The sequence below is a fragment of the Protopterus annectens genome, chromosome 17.part0, assembly GCF_019279795.1.
Source record: "Protopterus annectens isolate FY-2018-M chromosome 17.part0, PAN1.0, whole genome shotgun sequence".
In the NCBI taxonomy this organism is placed as follows: domain Eukaryota; kingdom Metazoa; phylum Chordata; order Ceratodontiformes; family Protopteridae; genus Protopterus; species Protopterus annectens.
This window is the reverse complement of record NC_056751.1, coordinates 278,305,208-278,331,842: the sequence shown is the minus strand read 5'-3', so window position 1 is coordinate 278,331,842 and position 26,635 is coordinate 278,305,208. Positions and strand designations below refer to the sequence as shown.

The following is a 26,635-nucleotide window of genomic DNA, read 5'->3' as shown; positions in this document are numbered from 1 at the left end:
TTACAATGAAGACAAAAAGCCTACCCAGCATCATTTCAGTTATTTGTCTACAGATAACCACAGTGGGACTAGACTCAAATGTAAACAGCTGTAATATCAAAGCAGCGAGAAAAATGCTTAAGAGCATATTGTAGATACAATGCAGTAACTCACGAAGATGCAACATGTATACTAGGAATTGCACTTGACTAGTAGACAGAAGTCAGCACAAAATAAAATATGAAAGGAATAGAAGAGTGTGCCTACTTATGTTTAAAACCCTGCACCACTGGTGCTTGTACAGAATTAGAAGCCGACCATAAAATCAGGGCACTCAGCTAATATTTAGAAATCAAAACTACATCACAAAATGAAAGGAATTGAAGACTGTGTCTATTAGTACTTGAACATTGCATGACAAATGCATTTTTATAGAGCTACAAGTCAGTCAGAAAGCCACTGCATATGGCTAGTATTCAGGAAAAAAAAATAATAAAGCATGAAAAGAGAGGGAGAAAAGACTGCTTCTGCCACTGTTTGAGGCTTGCATCATTCAGATGCTTTCTGCAGAGATAGTGCGGTCATGTCATAAAATCATTGCACTTAGCTTGCATTCAGGAATGAGCACAACATTTGACATGAAATAGACAAAACACTGTTTATTCTTTTCGCTTTGCATTGCTCATATGCTTTCCTGCAAGATAACAGCAAGCCAGGGCATTAATCTTCTGAAAGGCTACTTGTTAAACTTTTGCCTGAGGATAAAAAGGGACACGCAAAACTAATGAATGCCTTGGTGAGAGCTGCTGTGAGTACAGCTGAATTTGAGATGGAATATGGCGAACACCTTTGGAACTTCCTGTAGTCACCCCTCCCTCAGCCAACCCCCCCAGTCAAAACTAGGACCTGCCCAGAAAGCCAGACTGAACATGTAAACAAAGACCAGAATCAAAACAAAAAATCCCTGGGACTGTCCCTTTAAGCTTAATGCCAAATAATGTATTGGCATTCGCTTTGGGAAAAACTCAGTTCCCACAAATAACCATACTGATGGTAGCCCACTGAACACTGAAGGCATTATAAAAGATCTGGGGACACAGGTTGACAGCAACCTCTCATTTGACCACCACATTGCCACTGTGGTCAGAAAGTCCTTCTATGTGGCACATCTCATTACGAACGTTTTTTCTTCCAGGAAGAAAGAGGTCATCATCTCTCTCTACTCTTCCCTCATTAGACCAGTCATCAAATATAATGCCCCATTTGCAATGTACCTCACTAAACACCTGCAACAGCTGGAAATGCCACAGAAGTACCTCACAAATAGGATCCCAGGCCTTAAATACATGCCCTACATGGACAGACTCAAAAAACTCCAGCTTTTCTCTGTCTCATATCATCTATTAAGAGGCGATCTTTGCTTGACTTACAAAGCCATATCTGACCCAGCCCTGTTCGAAATGCTACATCTAAAGAAATCCCAGTCCCTCCACACCACACGCTCCAGGGACCTCAACCTCATTACCACAATCAACAGAATATGCTGGCGGGACAGGTTCATAACCCAGAGCCTGCCCATGCTCTGGAATAGACTTCCTATACATGTCAAGCAGAGCACCTCACTGGCCTTTTTCAAAAGAAATCATGAGTGGATGGGAAGTGGAAAGTTCACCCCAAGGATCACTCCAGTGGTTCTACTTAATAGAGGCACCAGGAACTAATGGCGACATGATGCTAGGGCACTTCTATGGGCTAGACTTGTATAGGCTCCAGGGCCATTGGCCTAGTACACACCTATGAACCTAGTTTAGACCAACATACTACATCTGAAAAAAATGGCCGGCACACCAAGGCATACTCCACCTCAAAAAAAAAAGATGTTACCTGTGTTTTGCAGCCAATACCTCCTGTGAGATGATTATTCCTTTCAAGCTTACATTCAGTTGTTTCTCATAGTGAATTCTAAGTGGACAATAAGAAATAAGATTTTGGGTGGACTTTTACTGCTGTGTTGTTATTAAGCTATCAGTTTAGGCCAACGTTCTACTTCTGAAATGAACACTCACTCAAGTTGTGTGTAAATTGGTTATTGTTTGCTTTTGACATATTTGCCTCACAATACTCACTCCTTGCAGAATTCTGCTAGAAGACATATTATAAAGCTGACCAGACCTGGTAATGATTTGATAACTTTGTGTTATGCTATAACCATGTGCCTTTTCAACATTAAATAAAGGGGCACATCTGTAACAGTAGCATTCTATATGTGAGTATTTGACTCCCAGAAAACATCACAAATCAACTTTTGTAAAAAATGCTTTCAGCAAGTGAGAAATAAAGCTTTTTTTTGGGGAGGTAGGTCTAAACCCAAGTTTGGAGGAAGACCTACTAACTTTATATAACTACACACACACACACACACACACACACACACACACACACACACACACACACACACACACACACACACACACACACACACAAAATGGCCACACACACCAGTTGGGAAAAGGGCAAAGTAAAGATTCACTGAAAGGGTTTTTTCACCACCAGTCATTCATTGTATGGAGATTTGCAATAACTGCGTTTCACATTCCACCTCCACCTCAAGGATTAATGGCCTTTTGTGTAAAAGAAGCAGTTCATACTGCAGTGGTCAGTGGCCATTTCTGGAAGTGTAACTAACATTCTGCACTGTCAATGGATTGTATGCTTGCATGTAGGTTTCGTGCACAGACATTTTTGAACTAATTTATTTATTTATTTTCCTAGCAGGGGATAGTTTTTAACTCATTTAGGAGTAAAAGCCATATCTGAAGTCCTTGGACTGAGAATACTGTAAAAGCCCACATCAGTCAGAGATAAGGTACGCCAATGTCTCTTGTTATTGGATCTGAAGGTTGTTGGGCATTACTTCAGCTTCAGAAGTGTTTGTATAGATCTACACTGGCCAAAGCAAATCACTTTGTAGATCAGTGAACAAATGAAGAGTTTGGTACCTAATCTGATTAGAAACACCAAACCTCTGCAAATATAGTGCACTGATTCTTTTTGTGTTCTTTCCAACAATTTTAAGAAATCAACTTTGATTTTAAGCTGTTTATTCTCCAATCAAATATTTATTTGTTGTTGCTGCTATAACTGGTGGGATATATTCAGGAATATGATTTAGAAGTCACTAGGTTAGTGCCATTCTAGTTTGTTTAATTTGTAGGCTTACATGTCTGTAAAACTAAAAAAAAAGTACAGAGGCAATTTTTCATTATAACAGTTTGATATAAGGGGATAAGTAATCACAACGTCTAGACAGAATGATGAATACTTAATGTTTGTAGCTCTGTACAACTTCCAGTTCATCTCATCCAAAAGTCTTTTATGAATCATGAACAACATGTTTTATATTTCTGTATAGTGACATCAAGTTCAGCTGAGTAATTTAGGACACATTTTATGCAGAGGAGCTGTTTAAATCATGCTGGACAACACTGCAAAACTACATTCTACATCCCACATGATATTGACAGATGCATAGTATTCAATTTATCTCCATTGTGCCACAGAATATATACCTGTGGCTTTAACCTTTACAGTTGAAAACTACAGACCTATCTTAATCTTCAGTCAACTTTCTAAAATATTTGAGAATGTTCTGCACTCTTTTAACTATTTCAATACCTGATAGACCTTAAAAAAAGCTTAGTAACACACAGCATTGCTTCTTTTCTGGTCATAGTACCCAAACAGTTCTGGGTGAAATCACTGACTACATCATGACTAAATCAGGTAAACAAAATCTCTCTTTATTGACTTTTGAAAATCCTCCAACAATTGACAGCTATAACACACTACTTCAAAGACTCCACAATCTAGGCTGCATACTGTCAGTGCTCCCCTGCTTTGAAAGAACACTACTTATATGCTGAAAGACTGCTCTAGCTCCCAAAATAGCTGTCACGTTGAAATGACAGGCTTTATAGGTCCACTTTTGTTTACCATTTTTATCAATGACATGCACTATCATACACACATGGACTCAAAATACTCCAGTTCACAGATGACTCTGCTATAAAAACTAGTGCCTCCCAACTAGACACAGTAACCTCTGATCGGTAGCATTTACTGAATACATTCATCCCTTGGATACATGATCCCCAACCTAATCATCGATGTACAGAATTGGTCTTAAAGGCAAAGGCACTCCTTCATCTCCCAGCATAGCAAATTAAATCCTGCCTGAGTTTCTGGATCACTAAAAATACATTAGTGTCATTCTTGCCAACAAACTATTACTGTCACATTAAATGTGCCATCATAAATATCCAAAAAACACTCCCTGCTGAATAAAATACTGCTTGATCTCCTGCTGTAAATTAGCCCTTGCTAATTCACTTTTTAATCCAAATTATTCTTTGCTGCAGCTGCCTTAGGAATCCATGACAAAACCACAGTACACAAGTCTGAGTCAACCTACTATATAGTAACCATGTTTGTTGGTCTCCCTTTATTGAGTCATCCTATTGATGACATCCACAGTAAGGTAGGCTGGATGTCCTTTACCATGAGCTTTACTTAATCTACCTGACATTTACGTACAGGATCATCCATAATTGCAAATGTATCTAACTAACTACAACACACGTAGGTCCTTACGATCCTCCTGTAAAAGCCTGCTTACCGTCATCAAAACTTTTTCAAAAACAGGTGGCAAAGCCACCACCCCCTTCCTTCCACAGCTAAGTAACTCAATTGCTCAACACCTTAGAGAAACAATAGATTTCATATCCTTCAAAATCCAATGTAGATCCCTTTTCAATGCATCACTGTCTTGCCTAAATAACATACTATACCTCACTTATTTCAAACAGCAGGCACTACCACATGCCTTCCTCCCTGTATATCCCTGCTTATTACTACCATAGTTCCCCTTCCCTTAAAGTCTGTCATGATTTTTACCTATTACTCACTGCCTCACTCTCCCCTCCCTTCACCTCCCATATTATTATCTCTTTAGTTCATTTACTCTTCTCACCTCATTCTCCTCATCCCTAACCAGGTGGTTCTACAGAATGACTTCCATTGTAATTCAGGTCACTGTCTAATAGAACACAAATAGTACCGTCACACTTTTTGCAGGACGTAGTACACAAATAGTACCGTCACAATTTTTGCAGGACGTAGTACAATTAAACCTACAGCGTCTGATGTACAGAAGTCAGTATTATGTTGAAGCCAGCTTGCTGACAGTTTGGCCTTTGTTGGGTGGGATACAACACTGGTGAACAACATCCCTGCATACATGGATCACCATGGACATTATGTCAGCATAGCAGTTGACAGCATTATATGATCTGGTTGTCCTGAACACTTATAAATGATGTACTTCAATGTGCCTGCCAGATGTTAAACATTACACGCCATACCATGAACATTTTGTTAATGCCGGATTTCATTATTATACTTTTTGGCATGCTGGTCTCAATGTTTTAAGTTTCTGTCATGTGTAATCTCAGTCTTGTGAAGTAGACCCCCAACACAAATGCATACACATTTAAATGCCCTGCTTGGGCATGGAGGAGCTTAGTGTGTCACCAAAATGAATGATGTTCTGAGCTGATGTTCACCGTACACTATAAATGCACAGTACTTATACCATAGAAATATTATTGGTACAGGCGCTTTTGTTTTGAAATTATGCACCTACTGGCACACTATGTGGGATCTCAGTTTTAGCAGGCTTAGTATGCCATAGAAAAGTCACTTCTTAATCTGTCAGTCATATAATGCCTTCTCCAGATTTTGTCTCCTGCAGTCAAGAAACTAAAGTATGACAATCAATGACTCCAGATACAGAACTTCACTAAACGATTCCATGTAATACCCATCGTAATGCCATGCACTGTAAATGGCTAAGGTAATAAGTTAAAATCCTTTCCAATGAACTATATCAACCTGTTTAAGAAGCAGCCTTAAATGAAAAAAAAAATAACTTGATAAAGCAAATTATGAGAAGAAATGCTGCAATTCTTATTCTGGTCACTTCATTCAAATTATTAACATATTAAAATTTCCAGGAAATAGCAGTTCAGTTCAAAAGAAACTTTAATTACCTCACATTCTGAAAAGAGACATAATAAATGAACAGTTGCATCTGCTCAGACATTAGTCCTTTCTGATTGGCATACTCAGTAACACATGTATATTCATCTGCCATTAACACCATCTTTACTACCATTCATTAATCTTTGAAAGCTTATTTATGCTGCTATCATTTCTAAGAGAAGTATACTCACAAGCCCAAATAAATGAATTGGGGAATGTTACTTTTATGAAGTACTCCGACTCCAAATTAGCAAGCACGTAATGGATATTCAAAATAATATCCACATACCAACAGATTTCTTCCTATTGGTTTGAGCCTTGATTGTGTGTGACATTGAAGGATTATATATTTATATATCTATATTTTCTATATTTATGTAGACATAGATGGATAAATAAATATAGAAAGTATAGACAATAAACAATAAAAGCCACATAGGAAATATAACAAAAAGACCCAGACAAACTCATCTTGACTGTGTCATATTTTAAACCTGCTTTACTGGATACCTATGGGATCAAAGCAAATCCCCCCTTAAGGAGATTCAGGAGTTCCACCTACATGACTTTCAAATGCCCACACTGACATTCTGTAAGTTTTTACTAATGCATTTAGGCAAAAAGCCAAACCCCACCAAATGTAAACATATTTTATCCTTTTAATGGATTTATGAGCACATAGGTGGATTATTTGACCATCTTTTGGAGATATCCAGATTATAATTAGCCTCATAAACCATAATATTGAGGTTTAATATATGAGACAGTGGTGAACATATTTCAGAAGAGTTGGAAGCTCAGTGTTTCTGACTAGATGAGAAGCAACTATAGGCTTTCATATGTACTTCTAGGCGTCTCATTTTTTAAACTGCCCTGATTTGACTAGTATATTCTGATTTAAATGACAATGAATTTTGCCATGCTAGCATTGCATTTTGCACACCATCAGTCCGGAATCCCACGCCTGACCTGCCTGCCAGCTACATTTGGCACTTTATCTGTGAGGCAGTAGCCTTACCCACCAAATGTCACTAGAGCAAAGTTTTAATTTTTCCAGCTCTTGACTCGTCTTTCCTTGAGTCTTTCTAATGTGACTTTCATGTTTTTATTTTAGTCTAAAATATACAATGTCAAAGAAAAAAGAGAGCTAAATATGTGTACTGTATCATATTTCATTTCACAAGCAGAATCAGCTCAAAATCTGTTATATTTTCATTTTTAGGGTGGATAAAGTATGGTATTCCCATAAGGCTAACTACTAGTGTATGCGCAGGCTTGCATTTGGAGTGTGTGTGTGTATATATACTCACTGAATTAGACAGGTCAGGGTTAGTAATCTGGACGTTATGCTGGTCAGTTGACGAACTGTATATGAAAGTCTCTGTCCTGAAGGACTTAGACATTGCTTGAGCAGCCCTCATATGCCTCAGGCCATGGCACAGCAAGTTAGCATTTTTAGGACAACACTCCAGCCCATGCAACACAGCCCAGATAAGGCAAGCAAAGAACTGTTCTGTTTATTATTGCCTATCTGGAGATAAATCATGTCTTATATATAGATGCATGTTTTTGCATCTATATATATATATATATATATATATATATATATATATATATATATATATATATTTAACATATCTTAGTATTTGCAAACATGTTTTATTCATTTCTTATGTGATTCTATTCACCTGGGTTTTACCAGCAAACATTCCATTAAAAATCAATGCACTACCCTGGTAGACAAATATAAATAAAATAACATAGTTTCCACATCTGATCAAGTTTCTCAGTATGGTATGTCTGCCATATGTTTCTCTGCTACATGTGTGTGTGTGTGTGTGTGTGTGTGTGTGTGTGTCCTCTCTTGCCAAAGGATAGACTTATTTTAGACTTGAGAACACACACAAGCTTGTCTTTCTGGACTATAAGTCTGATTGTAACTTTTACAATGTGCAGGGCCTTTACCTATCAGTGTCTCTATGAGAAAATGCCCCTTTCTCCTGGGTAATAAAAAGTGCAATTCAGTGTCCAACAGATGTAGCCACTAGTAGTTAAGGAGCAGAAACCAGGCAAGTCTGCTTTGAGCTGCTTAATTGTGAATATTTATTTAATTTAATATATGAACTTTAAGTTGATATTGAAGCAGAACACAACCCTTTTTTATACGGGAGACCTGCAAAATACATCTGATATATTTTCAAGCTAGTGACATTGCAGTTGTGTATTTTATTTCTTTTTTTGCAGGAAAGGCATGGTCATTCTCAAAAACAGTGCAAGACCATAAAAAATTACTATGCTAAATAAAAAAGAAATAATAGAAATTAATTAGCACTTCATATAGTAAGCACGTTTTAGTATAACGATTACAGAGTAGTATTTGACAAATATGTACATGTGTTATGCATTATAATAAGTGTTTTTATAGGTACATAGTGGTATTTCTGTGCAGTATTTATGTCTCAAAAACATTATCAGCACAGCTGATTGAAAGATAGTAAAAATGACATACATGTATATTATTTCGGAAAACAGACTAAGAAATAACATATATTGTACATTGACATGTCATGATGACACTGCCATTAAGAACACATTAAAGTTAGGTGAGGTACTAATGAAAGTGTATAATTACTGCATGTGCAGTCTGAGTTAGTTTTATGTTATAATGGGAAATATTAAGAGGCTATACTAGGCAAAAGATAAAGTGGAAGGGATTGATACCAGTAAACTGGTAAGACAGCATATGAATGCTGCAAAACAGAGAGACAGATTATGTTCCAGAAAAAGAGCAGAACATTAATGAATGTGAAAGGAAATGGTTATATGTAGGTGGCATACCTCTCAACTGTCCAGATTTCTGCAGAATGTCCAGATTTTTGCCTCATATTTTTGGTCTGTTCCTCATAAAATTTATGTTTTTTGGGGCAAATCACAGAGGATTGAAGTCACTAATAATAATTTCATTTTCAGACTTCATATCCTTCACAAAAACACATGCTAACAAAATTCCTGTTATTCTAGCAACTTTCTACATTTATATGAATAATATTTATAATCACTCTCTAATTTTTGGTCATTTGTACTACCATTATTTTAGGCTTTGTCTGGGTTTCTTGTATTAAGTTGAGAACCATATGTGACAAAATTTGAATCATTTAGTTCTCCCAGCGCTATCAATCAGATTCACCAGCATGCAAGGCAGGGCACTGCTGATATGGGTGGAGTGCTGAGCTAATAGATTTTTAAATGTCTAAACAAGAGTTGTAGGTGGTGATGTTTTCAACTGTCCAGAAAAGTCTGCTTCAATACTATTGTTTGCTTGGTTGTACAAAATGCCCAGGAACAGTTGTCTCCACTTCCGCCTTATGTTCAGTGTGGTGTTTTTAATTTTTGAAGGATAGCAGTACTGAATGTTGTGCTCCCAGTTCTTTAGGCTGAAGTTACAAGTAGTGAGATGATAATTACAATATCTGGATTCCCTCGCTATGGACTATTACGTCAAAACATTACTGATTTTTTTTTTTGTAATCAGATTTGTAGAGCAGTCTTTGTGCAAAGATTAGCTGTAAGAATACTCATTTATATACTGTTGATATCTATTGCATTTATGTAAGGGTACTGTGCAGAGTGTTTTTAAGATAACATCTACCACAAGCCTTGGTATCTTTCTTTTTTACTAATGCAAGTCTGCTAAATATGATCTGTGATAACTTTTTAAATGTTATCCTTTAATATGAAAGGCACAGAAATAACCTAGTGTTCATCACTTCCTGTCTGGCTTTAAATGTTTTCTATCTTCTAAATGTATACAGCATATCTACTGACCTCATCAGAGTCACTGGCTTAACACTTGGCACACTCATCTTTTCTGGGAGAATCAGAAGGTGGTAAGTTCTGTCATCACACTGGATGTTTGCATTCACAGTCCAGTATTGACTTTGTAGTACAGTACAGAAAGAAGCATTTATAGCGATTATGTTGAAGAACTATATCACAAAATTCCTAGATAAAAAGATACACTGAAAACATATCTTTACAGCTTCAAGAAAGATGTTAAGTTTAAATGCCAGAGAACAATAACTGCACAGCAGTTGACTGTTTCTGTTTGTCTTATACTGTTGTGACAAGGTAACAAATACATATCTTGCCAGTACAGTTATCCTATTTCTTTTGACAGAAACCATTTTTTTTTCTGTAGAGTGTTTTTTGATATAAACTATGCCCTATAAGACCATTATGATTTTGTGTTTTAAGGGAAAGACTTTGTTTGGGACATTAACATTTATGACATTGTAAACTTACATAGCAGAAGAGACAATAAAAGGGAAACTTAATTTTGTACATTTCTCTAACTATCTTGTCCACGAATATGCATCATTTTGCTAATTATTTGTTCCTGATTTTAGCCATATATCCCTAATTCTCACCTCTGGAGGATGAGAAACATGATTTTGATATCCTTATGTGGTATGGGATCTGTAATCCTCTTGAATAAGATATGGATTTGGAGGTAGAGATCTTTCAAATTTCACAATCTTATACCCATGACTAGATGAAAAATGATGAAAGGAATTATAGCACATTTGTTTTATAATTGTGAGTGATGAAGAATGTTGCCATTTTCTCACTGTGAATATGAGACAGAAACAGTCCTTCACGGGCTGTCTCTCCATCTCAAAATGTACACACATTTGTACACCATGTATACATACAGAGAACGTAAAAGAGTTGGTCAAGCCCTGTTCTGTGAAATAGATGGAAAAGGGCCTGACATTATCCAGACTGGCCAGAGCTCAATTAATGGCCAGGATTAGAAAAGACAGGCAAGTGAGAAATAGAGTGACCAACAAACACTGGCTAACATACTTTGAGGGAAGCAGTAGCAGTCTATTTTTTCTTTTGCCACATGCTTGCAGAGGCCTGCAAGACATATAGCCATAACAGGAGTGGCTTTCCAAGACTGTGATGGCTGCTGTTATTAGCATATGGTAGGAGCACTCGAATGTCAGGTGAGGCAGCATAATAGAACATCTTAGCGATATCCTTATGCATGTCAGCCATGAAGGAGTGTGATTAGTGCCCATACAGTAAAAAGCAGAAACCTGTATGAATTATGTTCTCCATTATAAGCTGTTGCCTTTCTGCAAACAAAGGGCTTCATCATTGAAGACTAGTAGATGATGGCTAGGGGCAAAAAGGGTAATAAAAAAAAAAGGTTCATTAGTTCCTCTCTTGTCATGTCATGGGTAGGTCGGGGTAAAACAGCAAGCCCATCATAAGCCAGTCATACTCATGCAAAATCCTGTTGAAACTGTCAGGTTTTCAGCAAACAATTGTACAGATAATATAACTAGTAAGTATGTCTGCATCTCAGCAAAGTGAAAGCCATTAATAATCACAGTTTTTAATTTCCAAGGTACTTTGTACTGGTAGTGGTGGCTTTATTGTAGCCTAATCAGAAATCTTTGGACATGATTGTAAGCACTGTGGATTAGTGGGTTAAGGAAAAAGCTTTCAGAGGAATTACAGTTTCTTAAGATTAATCTGATTATTACATTTTTACCTGTCACTGCCGTGGTGGTGCAGCGGTAGCGTTGTTGCCTCACAGCAAGAGGTTCTCCCATTCGATTCTCGGCTGGAGTGCGGGGAGTGCCTTCTGTGTGAAGTCTGCATGTCCTCCCCGCGGTTGGGTGGCATTTGAAAGACATGCATAAATGGGCATGCCTTTGTTGAAGGCTGGACGTCAAGCTGGCACCTCGGCATTCATGAAAATCTACTGCCAATCATTAACGGACCGGAGTTCCGCTGTGGCGACCCCTAACCGGGAAAAGCCAAAAGGCAAACAACATCCTGTGGCTGATATTCACTGCCTTTGGCTCATTTTATTGCAAAATTGTAATTTTCTGTGTTAGTGCCCATGACATACTGATTGTTTTTAATTATTTGTCAAGTGTTCATCTAAAAGTCATAACTTGTCTGTTTCTGTTATGCATACCCCCATGGATTCCAGTCCAAAGCATGGCATGAGATGCTGTTCAGTTACATGCATGTAACTTTGTGAGTGACCACTTCACTTAACTAGACAAATAATGCTGGGTCAGCCCCACCATAACTGCATATGTTTTACCTAATGGGTCTTATTTAGGTTCAATGAGAAGAAAATCAAATAAATATAGCAAATTTTACTTTAGAACTAATTTACCCTCCCCCAACTTATCACTGTAAGTAGGCGATATGAAACAGAGAATAGATGGAGTTTTTTTAGTTTGTCCATATACGACAAGTGTATATATATATATATATATATATATATATATATATATATATATATATATATATATATATATCCATAAAGGACAAGGACATAAAACAAAGCATTCAGGAAATCTTCCTTCAAATGACTTTTGAATTTAATCTATTATGTTATATATCTTTTCTTTTGGTTCTTTTGAAACTAATGATTTCAGTGTGGTGTTGTACTCTGCATTGTTATTGTTATTGTTTTACTGGAATGCTTCTTTTCATGGTTCTGGCAAACTATTGTTGGTGAAACTCTTGAAAATCATGCAAACAGTAAATGAAAATTAATGGGATCTTCTGTTTGCTGACAAACAATGATGTGTAAGTTTTTAATTAAAATCATGGCACATTAGAATAAATTCTTCTTTAACAAGTCAACAAGATCTCAATGAAACAGGCAGTCTAAACAACAGAGTGCCAGAAGTATGGTGTATTTTGTATTTAGTTTTCAGTTCATTATTTACTACAGTTTTTATTTTGTAAGTAACAATTGGTCTGCAACAAAAGAAAAATTCCACTAGAATCATTTAAATGATCACTAGTACACTTGGTAATATGGTAAAGAAATATTGTTTATAATAATTTACAGACAATGCATAAAGGCATTAAATGTAGAATATGAGGTTAATCTCTGTAGTCTAATGATAGCAGTGAAGCCCTGTACCTTCAATAAAAATGATAAGATACAGTAATATAAAACTCTGCAATACAGCTAAGCTAACGTAAAGCAGAGAAAAAATATGCATTTGATAAAGGGTCTATAATGAATAATTATTTTAAAATTATAAATTTCTTGTAAGTTGCCTGTAATATGCAACTTGACTACAATGAAGTGCTCAGATATCATTTTGATATGAATAGTATTTTTTTTGCTCTATTAGTTGAATTCATGAAAGTGTCTAACTTAACATGTAGCAATACAAAATTAATATACAAATAACTGCTTGCATAATATCTATTCAGCATATATAAATGTATAATTATCATTTCACTGAGTCTCAAAAGTACTAAATCAGTTTGTGAGAAACCTAGGTTTTGCAGAAATAACTTTTTCCTTTTCCAGTTATTGTACACTGGTGGCGGTAGTTAATATAATTTTGGTGATGTTGAGCTTCCCCCAAAAAGGGATTACATTGAGTCTTGCTTCCTACAAAAAAAAGACTTTCTTTTTGTTTCAATTAATATGGCGTTTAAAGAAATAATTTCATAGCTTTGGTAGCTCACATATTTTACTTTGAGAATCAATATGAATCCCATTTCTCCTGCTTCTACAGTATCAGCACCCACGTCTCAAGACATTTGTATTAAGATTGTAGCCACTGGAGTTTGCCACACTGATGCCCATGGACTACACTGCACTGTACTGTTGAATCTGTAGACAAAGACAGCATGTCTCTGCCTGGTGTGAACCTGGGGGCACTACCAATGATCCTGGGCTATGTAGGTGTAGAAGTTGTGGAAAGGTTAACTGAAGGAATGACTAGTGTTAAACCAGGTGATGCTTTTATTCCTCTCTGTTATGTTAAAATGCAGTAAATGCAACGTCTTTTTAAATCTTGACAGCTACATGTGCATGAACCTCAATGAAACTAATCAAACCCTGGATGTAATAACTGACAAGACCAGTAGATTCACCTGCAAAAGACAACAGATCTACCACTTAAAGAGAACCATCACCTTCTCAAAGTGCACAGTTGTTTCTGACTTCTCAGTTGCCAAGACTGATAGTGCTGCAGCTCTGGATGAAGTGTGCCCAGTAGGCACTGGGCTCTCCACTGATGCTGCCCTGAAATCTGCAAAGGTGAAGGAAGGCTCAACCTGTATCCTAGTTGGACTGGTGGGAAATGGCTTTGCTACTGTTATGGGCTGTCGGTGCATCATGAATTATTGGCAATGCCATCAATGAAAACAAGTTCAAGAAGGCTAATGGCTTTGGCTTTAGTAAATAATCACACTTTTATAAGCAGTTTAAGGTACAGGGCTGTTGATATCTTGAATTATGCAATACTTCTCCTTGTACCTTTGTCAAAACCATGCACACAGCAATTCCCAAACATAGCACATAATGCACACGTAACAACATATGCTGAGCTACTTAAATGCAGTCTTCCTAAACAAAAAAGATTTCCTAGAACAGCAGTCAGCAAAGATTATATTCAGAAAACCCAAAAGGACTTAACAAAAGCAACACCTAACACCATAGATACAGCTGCAATCAAATACAAAGGCCATAAGGCAAGTAAACACACTTGCCAGGACTCTAGTCATAGAGGACTCCACTAAGACATACTGATGCCACTCTAACCAGGCTGAACATGGAGAAGATAATGTTTGGCTATGTCCCTTATGCTAGGATCCACCAGATTACACACACAAAGTCACTGAACCACAAGTAAAAGTATGATTCCATCATATGTAGGTGTACATGACCCAAGATTTACCTCTGTAGACTATATGAAGAGAGACATTATACATCTCTCTGACTATGTGTCTCAAGCTGTTATGAGCCTAGCATTGAGCAGCACATTACCTTCACCAAGGATAATAGAACAATACCAACAAAAGATTATTGATTTTAACAATTGGCTGAGTTTTTGGTGTCATTCTAAGGGGATCCAATATTTGACAGCATGGGAATACTTGCTTAACACACCATGTAGCTTTGCCAAGGATGTTCTGGACCTGTTCCCCCCTAGGCTTTTGAAAACTGGCTAAAACTTTATCCTTCCCCATACAGCCTTTTTAGGCAATGACAAATTGACAAACCTACTGACATAGCAAAACCAACTGTACTGAACTTCATGCTGTTACTATTCAATTTCAGGATTCTAAATAAAAAGCTAAACTCCCTCTAGGACTTCCTTACCCTGGAAAATATAGACATCTGTGCAGTTACTGAAACATGGTTTAAAGATGCAGAGAGTACCGCGGCATTGCAAGGTTTCAGTGCCTTCCACACTTTTACACCAGTAGCTGCACAGACAGGGAGTACAGGTGGAGCTGTCTTGATATGCATCAATAAGATTAATAACTCTAGGTTTTGTTAAGCAGGATCACATGCTGGAGTCTCTCCAAGTACAGGTCACCATAGATAAAAATTCCGTACCATATCCTAACAAGCTATAGGTCACCCTTTATACTCCACGAAGCTCATAATGCATACTTAAACCTACAGGAGACACTTCCCATTCAGCCTAATACCATCCTCATGGGGGACTTTATTCACCCTTCTGTAGACAGTGAATCCTTCATGGCCTCAAATGGCAGGTGCAGAGATTCTTGGACTTAAATACAATTACCCTTAGCCAGTTTGTGCATATGCCCACTAGTATGGAAGAATGCTGCACCATCCTCAATGTCATATCCTCCTTGGTTATGTATGACTATAAAGCTGTATTCTTCAAATTCAAAATCAAATCTGTAAACCCAGTAACAGTTAGGAACTATTCCAAGACAAACTACTTTTTATTAAGTGATAGTTTGTCAAAATTCATTGCCCTTCTAAACCCAGCCTATGCAGAAGTGATCACAGAAACTCTGTACAACCATGTCAAAGGCTGCATAGAAGCTGTTGTACCCCACCAAAACTAACTCCAGAAACAAAACACCCTGGTGGCATCCAATATTAAACAAGTTATATAACAAAAGGAAAAACATTATGGCTAAAATCAGGAAGTGTAATTCTCTTAAAGATAAGAACTCTGTCATCAAAATAAACAGGAAGCTAAGAGGGCTAATTAAGTCCAAAAGCAAAAGACAGCCATAAGGCCTTCTTCAGCTATGTCAGAAATCTCAAATGCAGCACACAGCAATGTGCTGAACTGGTGGTTAATGATACTATATTCACTGAGCTGGGCAATATAGGGAATTTGCTGGCTGACAGTTTCATTTCCAACTTTACCCCCCACTTACCCCCAGCCACCTCCCAATAAATACCTTCAACATAACCCCTCCAACTCTAAATATAGAGCATGTCTTGGCTGCTGTTGCTAAGGCCAAGAACACAGCCTCAGTGGATCATTATAATATCCTGGAATGCCTCTTGAATAGTCTAAAGTATGACCTATCAGGGTCACTGGAGTTACTACTGAACTGTTTAACTATTGTCTTAAGACATGCTTCATAACCTGAGAATGGAAGTCTACAATGGTCATCTCACTTCATAAGGGCAGATCATCAACATATCCCAGAAACTACAGACCCATTAGTCTGACTAGTCATATATGCAACGCCATGGAAAGAATTGCCATGGAAATGATCAAAAGAAATGTAGGAGACCTTCATACATTGGATCCAGCATAGTTTGGCTTTGTCAAAGGAAAGTCATGCTTACTGAACCTGATGAACTTCTTTGAGAAGGTCACCAAGGCACCAGATGAGGATAAAACAGTGCATACTGCCTACCTTGACATGGCTAAGGCATTTGATACAATACACCACTCAGGCATTGTTAACAAACTTTTGGAGTTAGGCACAAAACCCTATATAATATGCTGGATAGTCAGCTGGCTCACAGATAAGACCCAGGGAGTTAGGATTGATGGGACCACCTCCTTAAAGAGTCTAGTCACTAATTGGCTCTCTCAAGGCTCTGTGCTGGGCCCATTCATGTTTGGTATGTACTTCACAGAAGTCAAGGCCAGTGTCAAAGATCCCTGGCTGACTAAGTTTGCAGAAGATTGAAAACTGGCAGCTGTCATAGAATTCCCACAAGACACTAACATCTTGCAAGAAGGTGTAATATAGACAAATGACTGGTGCCAGAGTCATGGCTTAAATCTCAGTGCCAAGAAATGCATTATTGTACCTTTTGGGAAGTCAACCACTCCAGGAAACTATGCCATTAATAAACACCCCTGAGAGTTGACCCACTAGTCAGGGATCTGACAACACATTTAGACAATAACCTAGCCTTCGACCAACATGTGTCCAAGGTAGTAAGGAAATCCTTCTGTGCTGCTTAACTTATAAGTAAGGGCATGACATCTAGATCTAGGGAAGTCATCCTACCATTATACTCAGCCATTATCAGACCCATCATTGCTTATAATGGCCCCTCCTTTTTGTACCAGGACACATGCAGCAACTGGAACATCTGCAAAGGTTCCTTACAAAAAGAACACTGGGCATAAGCAGATTGTCCTTTGCAGATCATCTCAAAGCCCTTTTCCTGTGCTCAGTCTACTAGAGATGTGTGAATGATGATCATTGCCTGGCATATAAGGCATCCATGGACTCTGTTCTGATGAATCTTTTGCACATCCACAAAACAAACAGCATCAGAACTACTAGATCTAAAGACCTAAATTTTGCTTGCAATGCAAGTAAGATATGTTGAAGATACGTATATATGTATCTCAGAGAATTCCTTTTCTCTGGAACAGGCTCTCTATTCATGTGAAACAAAATCCCTCTCTAACCTTATTTAAGTGTAAATTGGACGATTGGATGGGAAACCAAAAATTCACCCCTGTTCTGGTGCCTATGTCTCAGATGAACAGAGGCAGTCAGCAAATCATGTCGTAACCAAAAATAACCCTCTGTAAAGCTTTAAAACATATAACTTGTGGGACACATTTAGGTTGCATGGCTAGATCTATAAAGACCATAGTGGTCATTAGCCTAGTTTGCATTTAGGAACCTATGATCCTATGGTGTGACCAAATGCATCAACCCAAAAAATCATGAGAAGCTCATTCAAGAAGTGCAGCTAGATCTATCCAATGGAGGATTAGAGTATGCCTTGGAATGTGTTGGAAATGTGGGTCTAATTAAATCTGTATTGGAGTCTTGCTAGATTGGAGTTGGAACTTGTGTAATTGTTGGAGTAGCTACCTCAGGAACTATTTCTCTCCATCCATTTCATATGTTACTGGGCCATGCACAGAAGGGAAGTTATTCTGGAGGCTAGAAAGGTTTTGAAGATGTGCCTAAAATGGTATAGAACTACATTTCAAAGAAAATTGAATTAGCTTCCAAAAAATAAATAAAAAAAGCATTTGAGCATATTCATACATGAAACAGTCTCTGAACTGTCTTGGTGTAATAGACCTGTAATTGGAGTCACGCACTTTAGATGCAATGAACACTTGGAACTACCTAGTAGATGTGGAATCTACATCAGCTTCATAAAGATGAATATAACTGATGTTCATTTTGATGGTGTCAGCTTAACTGTTGTTCCAGGTCTTGGCTAGAATGTTTGAATTAAAACATTTAATTTATATTGTAAAACAATAAACATAAGATGTTAAAAAAGAAAGAAAGAAAAATGGATCTTCCTCGAACTGCTGCTTTTTGGCATCAACTTCTCTGAAGTCAAGGCCAATATTAAGTGCCTCTAGCTGACAAAATTTACAGGTGATTGCAAACTGGGAGCCGTCATAGAATCTCCCTCATATATTAATGTTCTCCAAGAAGTGCTAACATAGAGAAATAACAGGTGTCAAACCCATGGAATAAAGCTAAATAGCAATACATTGATAATAGTATCCTTTTCAAAGTTGAACACCTCTGCTAATTATCATATCAACAATGCACCCATAAGAGTCGACCCAAACGTCAGGGACTTTGGGAACTAGTGGTAAGTAATCTAAACTTTTGCCACCATGGATCTATGTTAGTGAGGAAATCGTTCTATTGCACAATGTATAAGCAAAGATATGACATCTAGATTAAAAGAATTCATTGTTTCACTGTGTTTGGCACTCATCAGGCCTATCAGTGAGTACAACACCCCCTTTGGTATGTACCTAACCAGGTGCATCCAACAACAGAAATGTCTACAGAGGTTTCTCACTAAAAGAATACAGGTTGTGAATAACATGTCCTGTGCAGACTGCCTCAAAGCTATATCCCTGTACTCTTTCTCCTACAGGCTGTTGAGAGGCTACACCTGGCATATAAGGCATCTTCAGACCTCAGTCTGGTGGACCTCCTGCATATCCACAAAACAAAGAGCAGCAATATTACCCTTTCTAAAAACTTAAATGTTGCCTATGATATAAATATGACCTGCTGGAGAGAAAAACATGTATCCCAGAGACTACCCCTTTTCTGGAGCAGACTCTCTATTCATGTGATACAGAGTTCATCCTAACCAATTTCAAGTGAAAGTTGGAGGACTAACTGGATGGATAACTAGAAATTCAGCCCTGATTTTGCACTTACTTCTCTGATGGCCACTGGCAGCCTATAAATGCTTCATCTCATAGGGGCCTGCTTGTAAATCTTTCATTTCCAAGCCCATGTTTACACTACCAAGGGTACCAGAACATGGCAAACTTCTTATTCATGGCTAGGCTTACAAAGGACTCAGTGATGTCCCCCTCTAGGCCAGTAATCAAGGAGATGGCTGTTCACTTGAAACAAAAATGGATAAAACCAGTATTTCCAGATGCAGTTCTCTGTATCAAGCACAATTTCCCTTAAGAGCACACAGGGAACACACACAGTCCAGGGTCTGGATTTCTCTCTGTCTCCCTCCATGTCCCCAGTAAGACTCCCCAGTGGCACAGCTATAGAGTTGAATCCTCAGCCGATTGTCCAAACCAAATCCTCCAGCATCCTTTCTGTGAAACCAGTGCTTCATGTCCCTGCTCCAAACAGCTGACACACATATGCTGTTTGAGATTTGTTTTTCTCACAAACACACACACACACACACACACACACACACACACACACACACACACACACACACACACACACACACACCTGATATAGGTTGGCACAGATTTAATAACTATGCCCTCTTCTGCCCAGACTATAAGGTAGTTACTGCCACAAGACACTCCAAAGCCAGCTACTCTAAGGCTCTTACAAAGGTACCCAATTATACTGAATGAAATTAATATCAGTACAAAAATGGTGGTGTTTTGACAAAATGCAGTAAGGCTTTCAGGAGTGATCACAGAGTCACCAAATAGATATAAGTACTCTCGAAAGTTAAAATATTATCTAAAGGACCAGCCACAATAAAAAGTTTAAATATGATTAATAGTAAATAATAAAACAACATGAAAATACAGAATATCTATTTACATTAAACACCAAAGTTTCAATCATAGGAAATGTTAAAATAACACAGGTGAACAAATTCATACAGATACAGAAAAAATGGCACTTAACTAATCTTGCTATAATTTCCTGACTAATCTAAGGAATTACTATTCCCTGGTTCACTTAATAGAGCAAGGCAAAATTAAGTAGGTGAGTGGTCCTTCTTTGTCAGATTCCAAAAACAGAGTGCCATGAGACTTCAGTCTCGTCTAGTATTAAAGCATCATTACAGAGCTGGCTTACAGAATGACATCACACACATCTGGTCATATGATTTCTGGTTCCCATACTACCCCCTTGGCTAGAAGCTGCCAGGCTTTACCATATATGTGTGTCAGTAATACACAGACATAGAGCTTTTGCTAAGATCTTTTGCAGCTTCTGGAAGTCATAAAACAGTGTCAAACTTCTATCCTTCCACAGTAGCAATTAGTTCACTTCTAAAGGCAATACAGAAATCCTCCTTGTACTTTCCAAAACATGTTGTCTCTGGCTGCAATCAGAACTGTAAATACAATCCTTATCACCTAAATTAAGTAATTTAATTTCTTACTATTTTTCAAAGTTAGCTGGACTCAGATTAATGTCTTCTCTTCCAGTATCCTCTGCTGAAACATATACATTTTTCAACACAAGCATCTGTACAAATCAGTTTAATATACAAATGACATAACATTTTTTTCTACAAAATTCCAGCTAGCTGTGCTGGCATATGCTACACATCCACTGCCTTACTTCTCCTGTTGTAGCTGATAATACCTCATGTTGTCACAGCCTCATTGGTCATAATTTTTAGGTATGTCTTAAGATGAAGTGATGTTTCTTATGAATTTTTGATTTTGACCTCCAGATGGTGCTAGATGAATTAAAAGAATGGGAAAGTAGTACATTAATATGTCTCCATTTTATTGTTTTTATTTTTTGTTTTTTACTAACAGTATTTTCATTGTAATAAATTGGTATACATTTTAATTTTAATTTTAAACATTTAGGGTAATAGGTCCGTTGTATGAACATTTTGTATTTATATGAATTTTCACAACCCATTTAATTAATTAACTAATTTGTATTTTGATTGGTTAATTAAGGCAATACATAATGGATTTTGTATTTCACCAGCCCACATTTGAGTAAGTGATAGAAATGAAAACGTATTGTGTGACGTTCATGCAGTCTTTGTACATGGTTCATCAAATATCAGTTTCTTTTTTTAAGTGCCATCCAGAGCTTTATTGTTTTGCTTTTCTTGGTCATCGTTTGGATTTACAAGTTGCGGTTTGGTGATCTTGTGGCTTTTGGTTTATTTGTTTGGATGTTTTTCTTATAAAGGAAGGTGAAACGAGCATGGACAGAGAGGGAAGGAGCAATAAGGATGAGATTGACCAGACCAGGAAACTGATTGGCCAACTATCTCAACTGATAGACTTACTAACTCCGTTGAGCCAATCCATGGTGGAGTGTGTTAGTATAACTCTTGAAGGGAGGAACCGGGAAATAAATGGTCATCAGAAACAGCATGAAGACGCACGTAATGGAGATGCTTCTTCCACAGGCAACAACAGCCTGAATTGCACAGACTTCCGGAATACACTGAGGATGCTAATAGCATTAGAAGAAACAAACAACCGTGGTACTGAAAGTAAACCCTCGACTGTATTACGATCATGGATTTCACCATCAAATGTGGGACAGAGTGATACTTCTATGGACTTTCGCAACTGACTTCAGGTTAGTTTTATGACAGACTTTAAAAACAAAAATGGTTAGACCTGGGCCAGTTTCAGAGACTTACAAAGAAAAACTGTTTAGGTTTGGGAAACTGTTATACAAATTTAAATCTTTAGATATCGAAAATGCATATTTAGCAGAATGTATTTCTGAAAGCATAGCCCCTAAGGGACTAAGAATTTTTTAATTTAGTAACAGTGTTGTACCAGGAAGTAATTTGTATAAAGAGCTTATAGAGATATGCAGCAGATGTGGGCTGGATGTGCTTAAATGTATGATAGCAGAAAACAATAGGGTAAAGAGTGGTTTATTAAAAGAAGTGGAGGTTTTGAATGAATGTATAAAAAGTGATCTCAATTTTACTATTCCAGAGGAAAAAAGGAAATATAATAATATTAGAAGTGAGATTGATGGACAGTGTAATGAACTTATTAAACGGAAGATGAAGAAGCTTGAGAGAGATATTAATGATTATAAAAATTATACTGCTTATCCCAAACACAAGATTGGTGGGAGGTTTTTGGAAATAAGGAACATGGATGTAGAAATGGAGACTAATTTAAATGAGACTGGGAGAGTAGAACGAGTGTCGGATTTGGATGATTTTGGAGGTGAACAACCTGTAAGAAGATCTGAAAGATTAAAAAACAGGGATGGTTACCAAAAACAGCAAAATCCAAATTTTCAGGGAGAAACAAGAAGGGGGAGGATCAGGTACTGAGGATTAGTAGTAGTAACCACCCCGACTTAGAAGTAGTAGACTTTGTTCAAGACAATACCTACCCTTTTAAATTTATTAAAAATGATTTTAGGATTTATAATTTTAGCCATGTGATTTTAAGAAATGAGCATTTTAGTTTGTTAAGCAAAGGAATCAAGTTTATCCCTTGAAACAAAGGAAACCTTGCCAGAACTTTAATGGACAAGATTATTTAACCATCCCCTCCACCCTCAAATAAAAAACTTTGAAAATGTAATAGAAAGAGAGATTAGGAACTGTTTTAAAAAGGTTAAATACAAAAGTAATCTGGATCAGTTGGAAAGTAAGACCTTAAATGAACTCAGAGGTGATAAAAACTTAAGAATTATGAAGACAGACAAGGGAGGAGGGATAGTCTTGATGGACAGTATGAGGTATGAGTGTAAGATGAATGAAATTGTAAGGGATCCCGACAAATATTCTAGTGTTTCTATAAATGAGATCAACATAGCTTATAGATGCATACACATGGTTCTAGAAGATTTATTAGTAGAAGGCTTAATAGATTGTAAAACATTTAGATTTTTAAAGGTGGAAACGCCTAGAATGTCTACTATATTTGGGATTCCAAAAATACATAAGGATGAGTTAACCCCCCCCCCCTTGTCTGATTGTTTCTGCTGAAGGATCAAAAACTTTGCCACTTGCCAAGTTTGTTGATTTAAAATTAAAAGCATTATGGGTCAAGAGAAATAATATATTAAAGGACTCATGGGACTTTTTAAGAGGTTTAAAGCAAGATTTATGGAATGAGGACCTGAAGTTTTTGACTATAGATGTGGTTGACCTGTTTTCTAGTATACCCCATGAACAAGGATTAAGGTTATTAGTAGAGAGAGTTTTCAAAGATAATAGTTTAAGTCACAATGATTGTATTGTTATTATGCAGTTAATTGATTTGGTATTAAAATATAATTTATTTTATTTCAAGGGGATATACTTTCACCAGATAAAGGGAGTAGCGATGAGGGCCACTTGTCCCCCTACATATGCTAATCTGGTATTAGCTAAGTGGGAGGAAAAAAATTGTCCTATACTCTGAATGTAGTAAATGTTGGATCCAATACAAGAGATTTTTGGACGATATATGTATTCTCTGGGTTGCACCTGCTGAACAAGTTTTATTATTTATCAAGTTTTTAAATGAAAGTACAAATTTTTTAGAATTTACTTTTAAGTTGAGTGAGGAAATTCTACAATTTTTGGATATCAAAATTTATAAAAAAGATAATACATTTTATTCTAAAGTTTTTAGGAAAAAGACTTATTCTAATTCTTATTTACATTATAAAAGTGCTCACCCTATGTATTACAAGAGAAACATAGTTAAAGGCTAGTATATTAGGTCATGTAGAATGACTTCTAATGATGATGACTTCATTAATGAAATGAATGTTCTTAGGAATATGTTTAAAAGTAGGAGCTACCCTGACTGGTTGTTAGAAAAGACTGAGAATGAAGTGTTGGAAGGTAGGAGGGGGAAATTTAAGCCAATCATTGGAGTAGATTTATCTGAGAATGTGGTAAATGAAAGAAAAACAGATGAAAATTTTGGTAAAGCATTAGTCCTAGAATATGATGCTAGTTCAAAAATAGTGAGGGATGTTATGGAAAGTGAATGGAATAGATTTATAGCCTTCACTGATTTGGACAATATTTCTAAAGACAAGTTGAAGGTAGTTTATAAGAATTCAAGCAATCTAAAAAACTTGTTGGAAAGAAATCAAAATATGTGGCATTCCAATGGCAAAACTAAAAAAGTGACATTTAAATGTGACCTTTGTTTTCAGTGTACATATATTATTAATAAAGAAAAAGTTTTTTTTAGAAAGTAGAAATATAAGGTTAGAAGGAAAGGATTACAATAATTGTGATTCTAAAGGCCTGGTATACCTGACATTATGTCAGGTATGTCAGGCTTTCTACGTAGGAAAAACAGAACATAAATTGAAAAGAAGAATTTATGAGCACATGTACGATATTCAGGTTAAAAAGGAAACAAATGCACTTTATAAGCACACAAAGGGATGTTCCACTGCACAATTTGTATTTTTTGTTATTGAGAGATTGAACATTGATGCAAGGGGCGGCTTTTGGGAGGAAAAAATTGAATATAGAGAGCTATACTGGCAATTAACCCTGGAGGCGAATAAAGTTCCAGGCCTTAATGAAAATATTTCTATAGCCCCCCTTCTGAAATTGAGATCAGCAAAACTTTAGTAATATGTACACAAAGTTTTTAAACATTTTAATGACAGCAATCATTGTAATTATTTAACATTATGATTTTTTATATAACATATATATATATATATATATATATTTGATTTTAAACTACACATTAAATTTTTAGGTATGTCTTAAGATGAGGTGATGTTTCTTATGAATTTTTGATTTTGACCACCAGATGGTGCTAGATGAATTGAAAGAATGGGAAAGCAGTACATTAATATGTCTCAGTTTTATTGTTTTTATTTTTGTTTTTTACTAACAGTATTTTCATTGCAATAAATTGGTATATGTTTTAATTTTAATTTCAAACATTTAGGGTAATAGGTCCGTTGTATAAACATTTTGTATTGATACGAATTTTCACAACCCATTTAATTAATTAACTAATTTGTATTTTGATTGGTTAATTAAGACAGAGTACACAATATATAATGGATTTCGTATTTCACCAGCCCACATCTGAGGAAGTGATAGAAATTAAAACATATTGTGTGATGTTCATACAGTCTTTGTACGTGGTTCATTAAAATATCGGTTTCTTTTTTAAGTGCCATCCAGAGCTTTATTATTTCGCTTTACTTGGTCATCGTTTGGATTTACAAGTTGCGGTTTGGTGACCTTGTTTTTGGTTTATTTGTTTACACACACATACACACACACACACACACACACACACACACACACACACACACACACACACACACACACCTGAGATAGGTTGGCACAGATTTACTAACTATGCCCCCTTCTGCCCAGACTATAAGGTAGTTACTGCCACAAGACACTCCAAAGCCAGCTACTTTAAGGCTCTTACAAGGTTACCCAATTATACTGAATTAAATTAATATCAGTACAAAAATGGTGGTGTTTTGACAAATGCAGTAAGGATTTCAGCAGTGATCACAGAGTCACCAAATAGATATAAATACTCTCGAAGGTTAAAATATTATCTAAAGGACCAGCCACAATGAAAAGTTTAAATATGATTAATAATAAATAATAAAACAACATGAAAATATAGAATAACTATTTGCATTAAACACCAAAGTTTCAGTCACAGGAAATATTAAAATAACACAGGTGAACAAATTCGTACAGATACAGAAAAAAAATGGCACTTAACTAATCTTGCTATAATTTCCTGACTGATCTAAGGAATTACTATTCCCTGGTTCACGTAATAGAGCAAGGCAAAATGAAGTAGGTTAGTAGTCCTTCTTTGTCAGATTCCAAAAACAGAGTGCCATGAGACTTCAGTCTCATCTAGTATTAAAACATCATTACAAAGCTGGCTGACATCACACACATCTGGTCATATGATTTCTGGTTCCCATACTACCCCCTTGGCTAGAAGCTGCCAGGCTTTACCATATATGTGTGTCAGTAATACACAGACGTAGAGCTTTTGCTAAGATCTTTTGCAGCTTCTGGAAGTCATAAAACAGTGTCAAACTTCTATCCTTCCACTGTAGCAAT

General features: G+C 36.7%; 1 pseudogene; it reads left to right on the top strand.

Annotated features, from left to right (window-relative positions):
- LOC122791425 overlaps nucleotides 1-18,289 on the top strand; it is a 45,787-nt pseudogene extending 27,498 nt beyond the window's left edge.
- The last annotated feature ends 8,346 nt before the right edge of the window (nucleotides 18,290-26,635 follow it).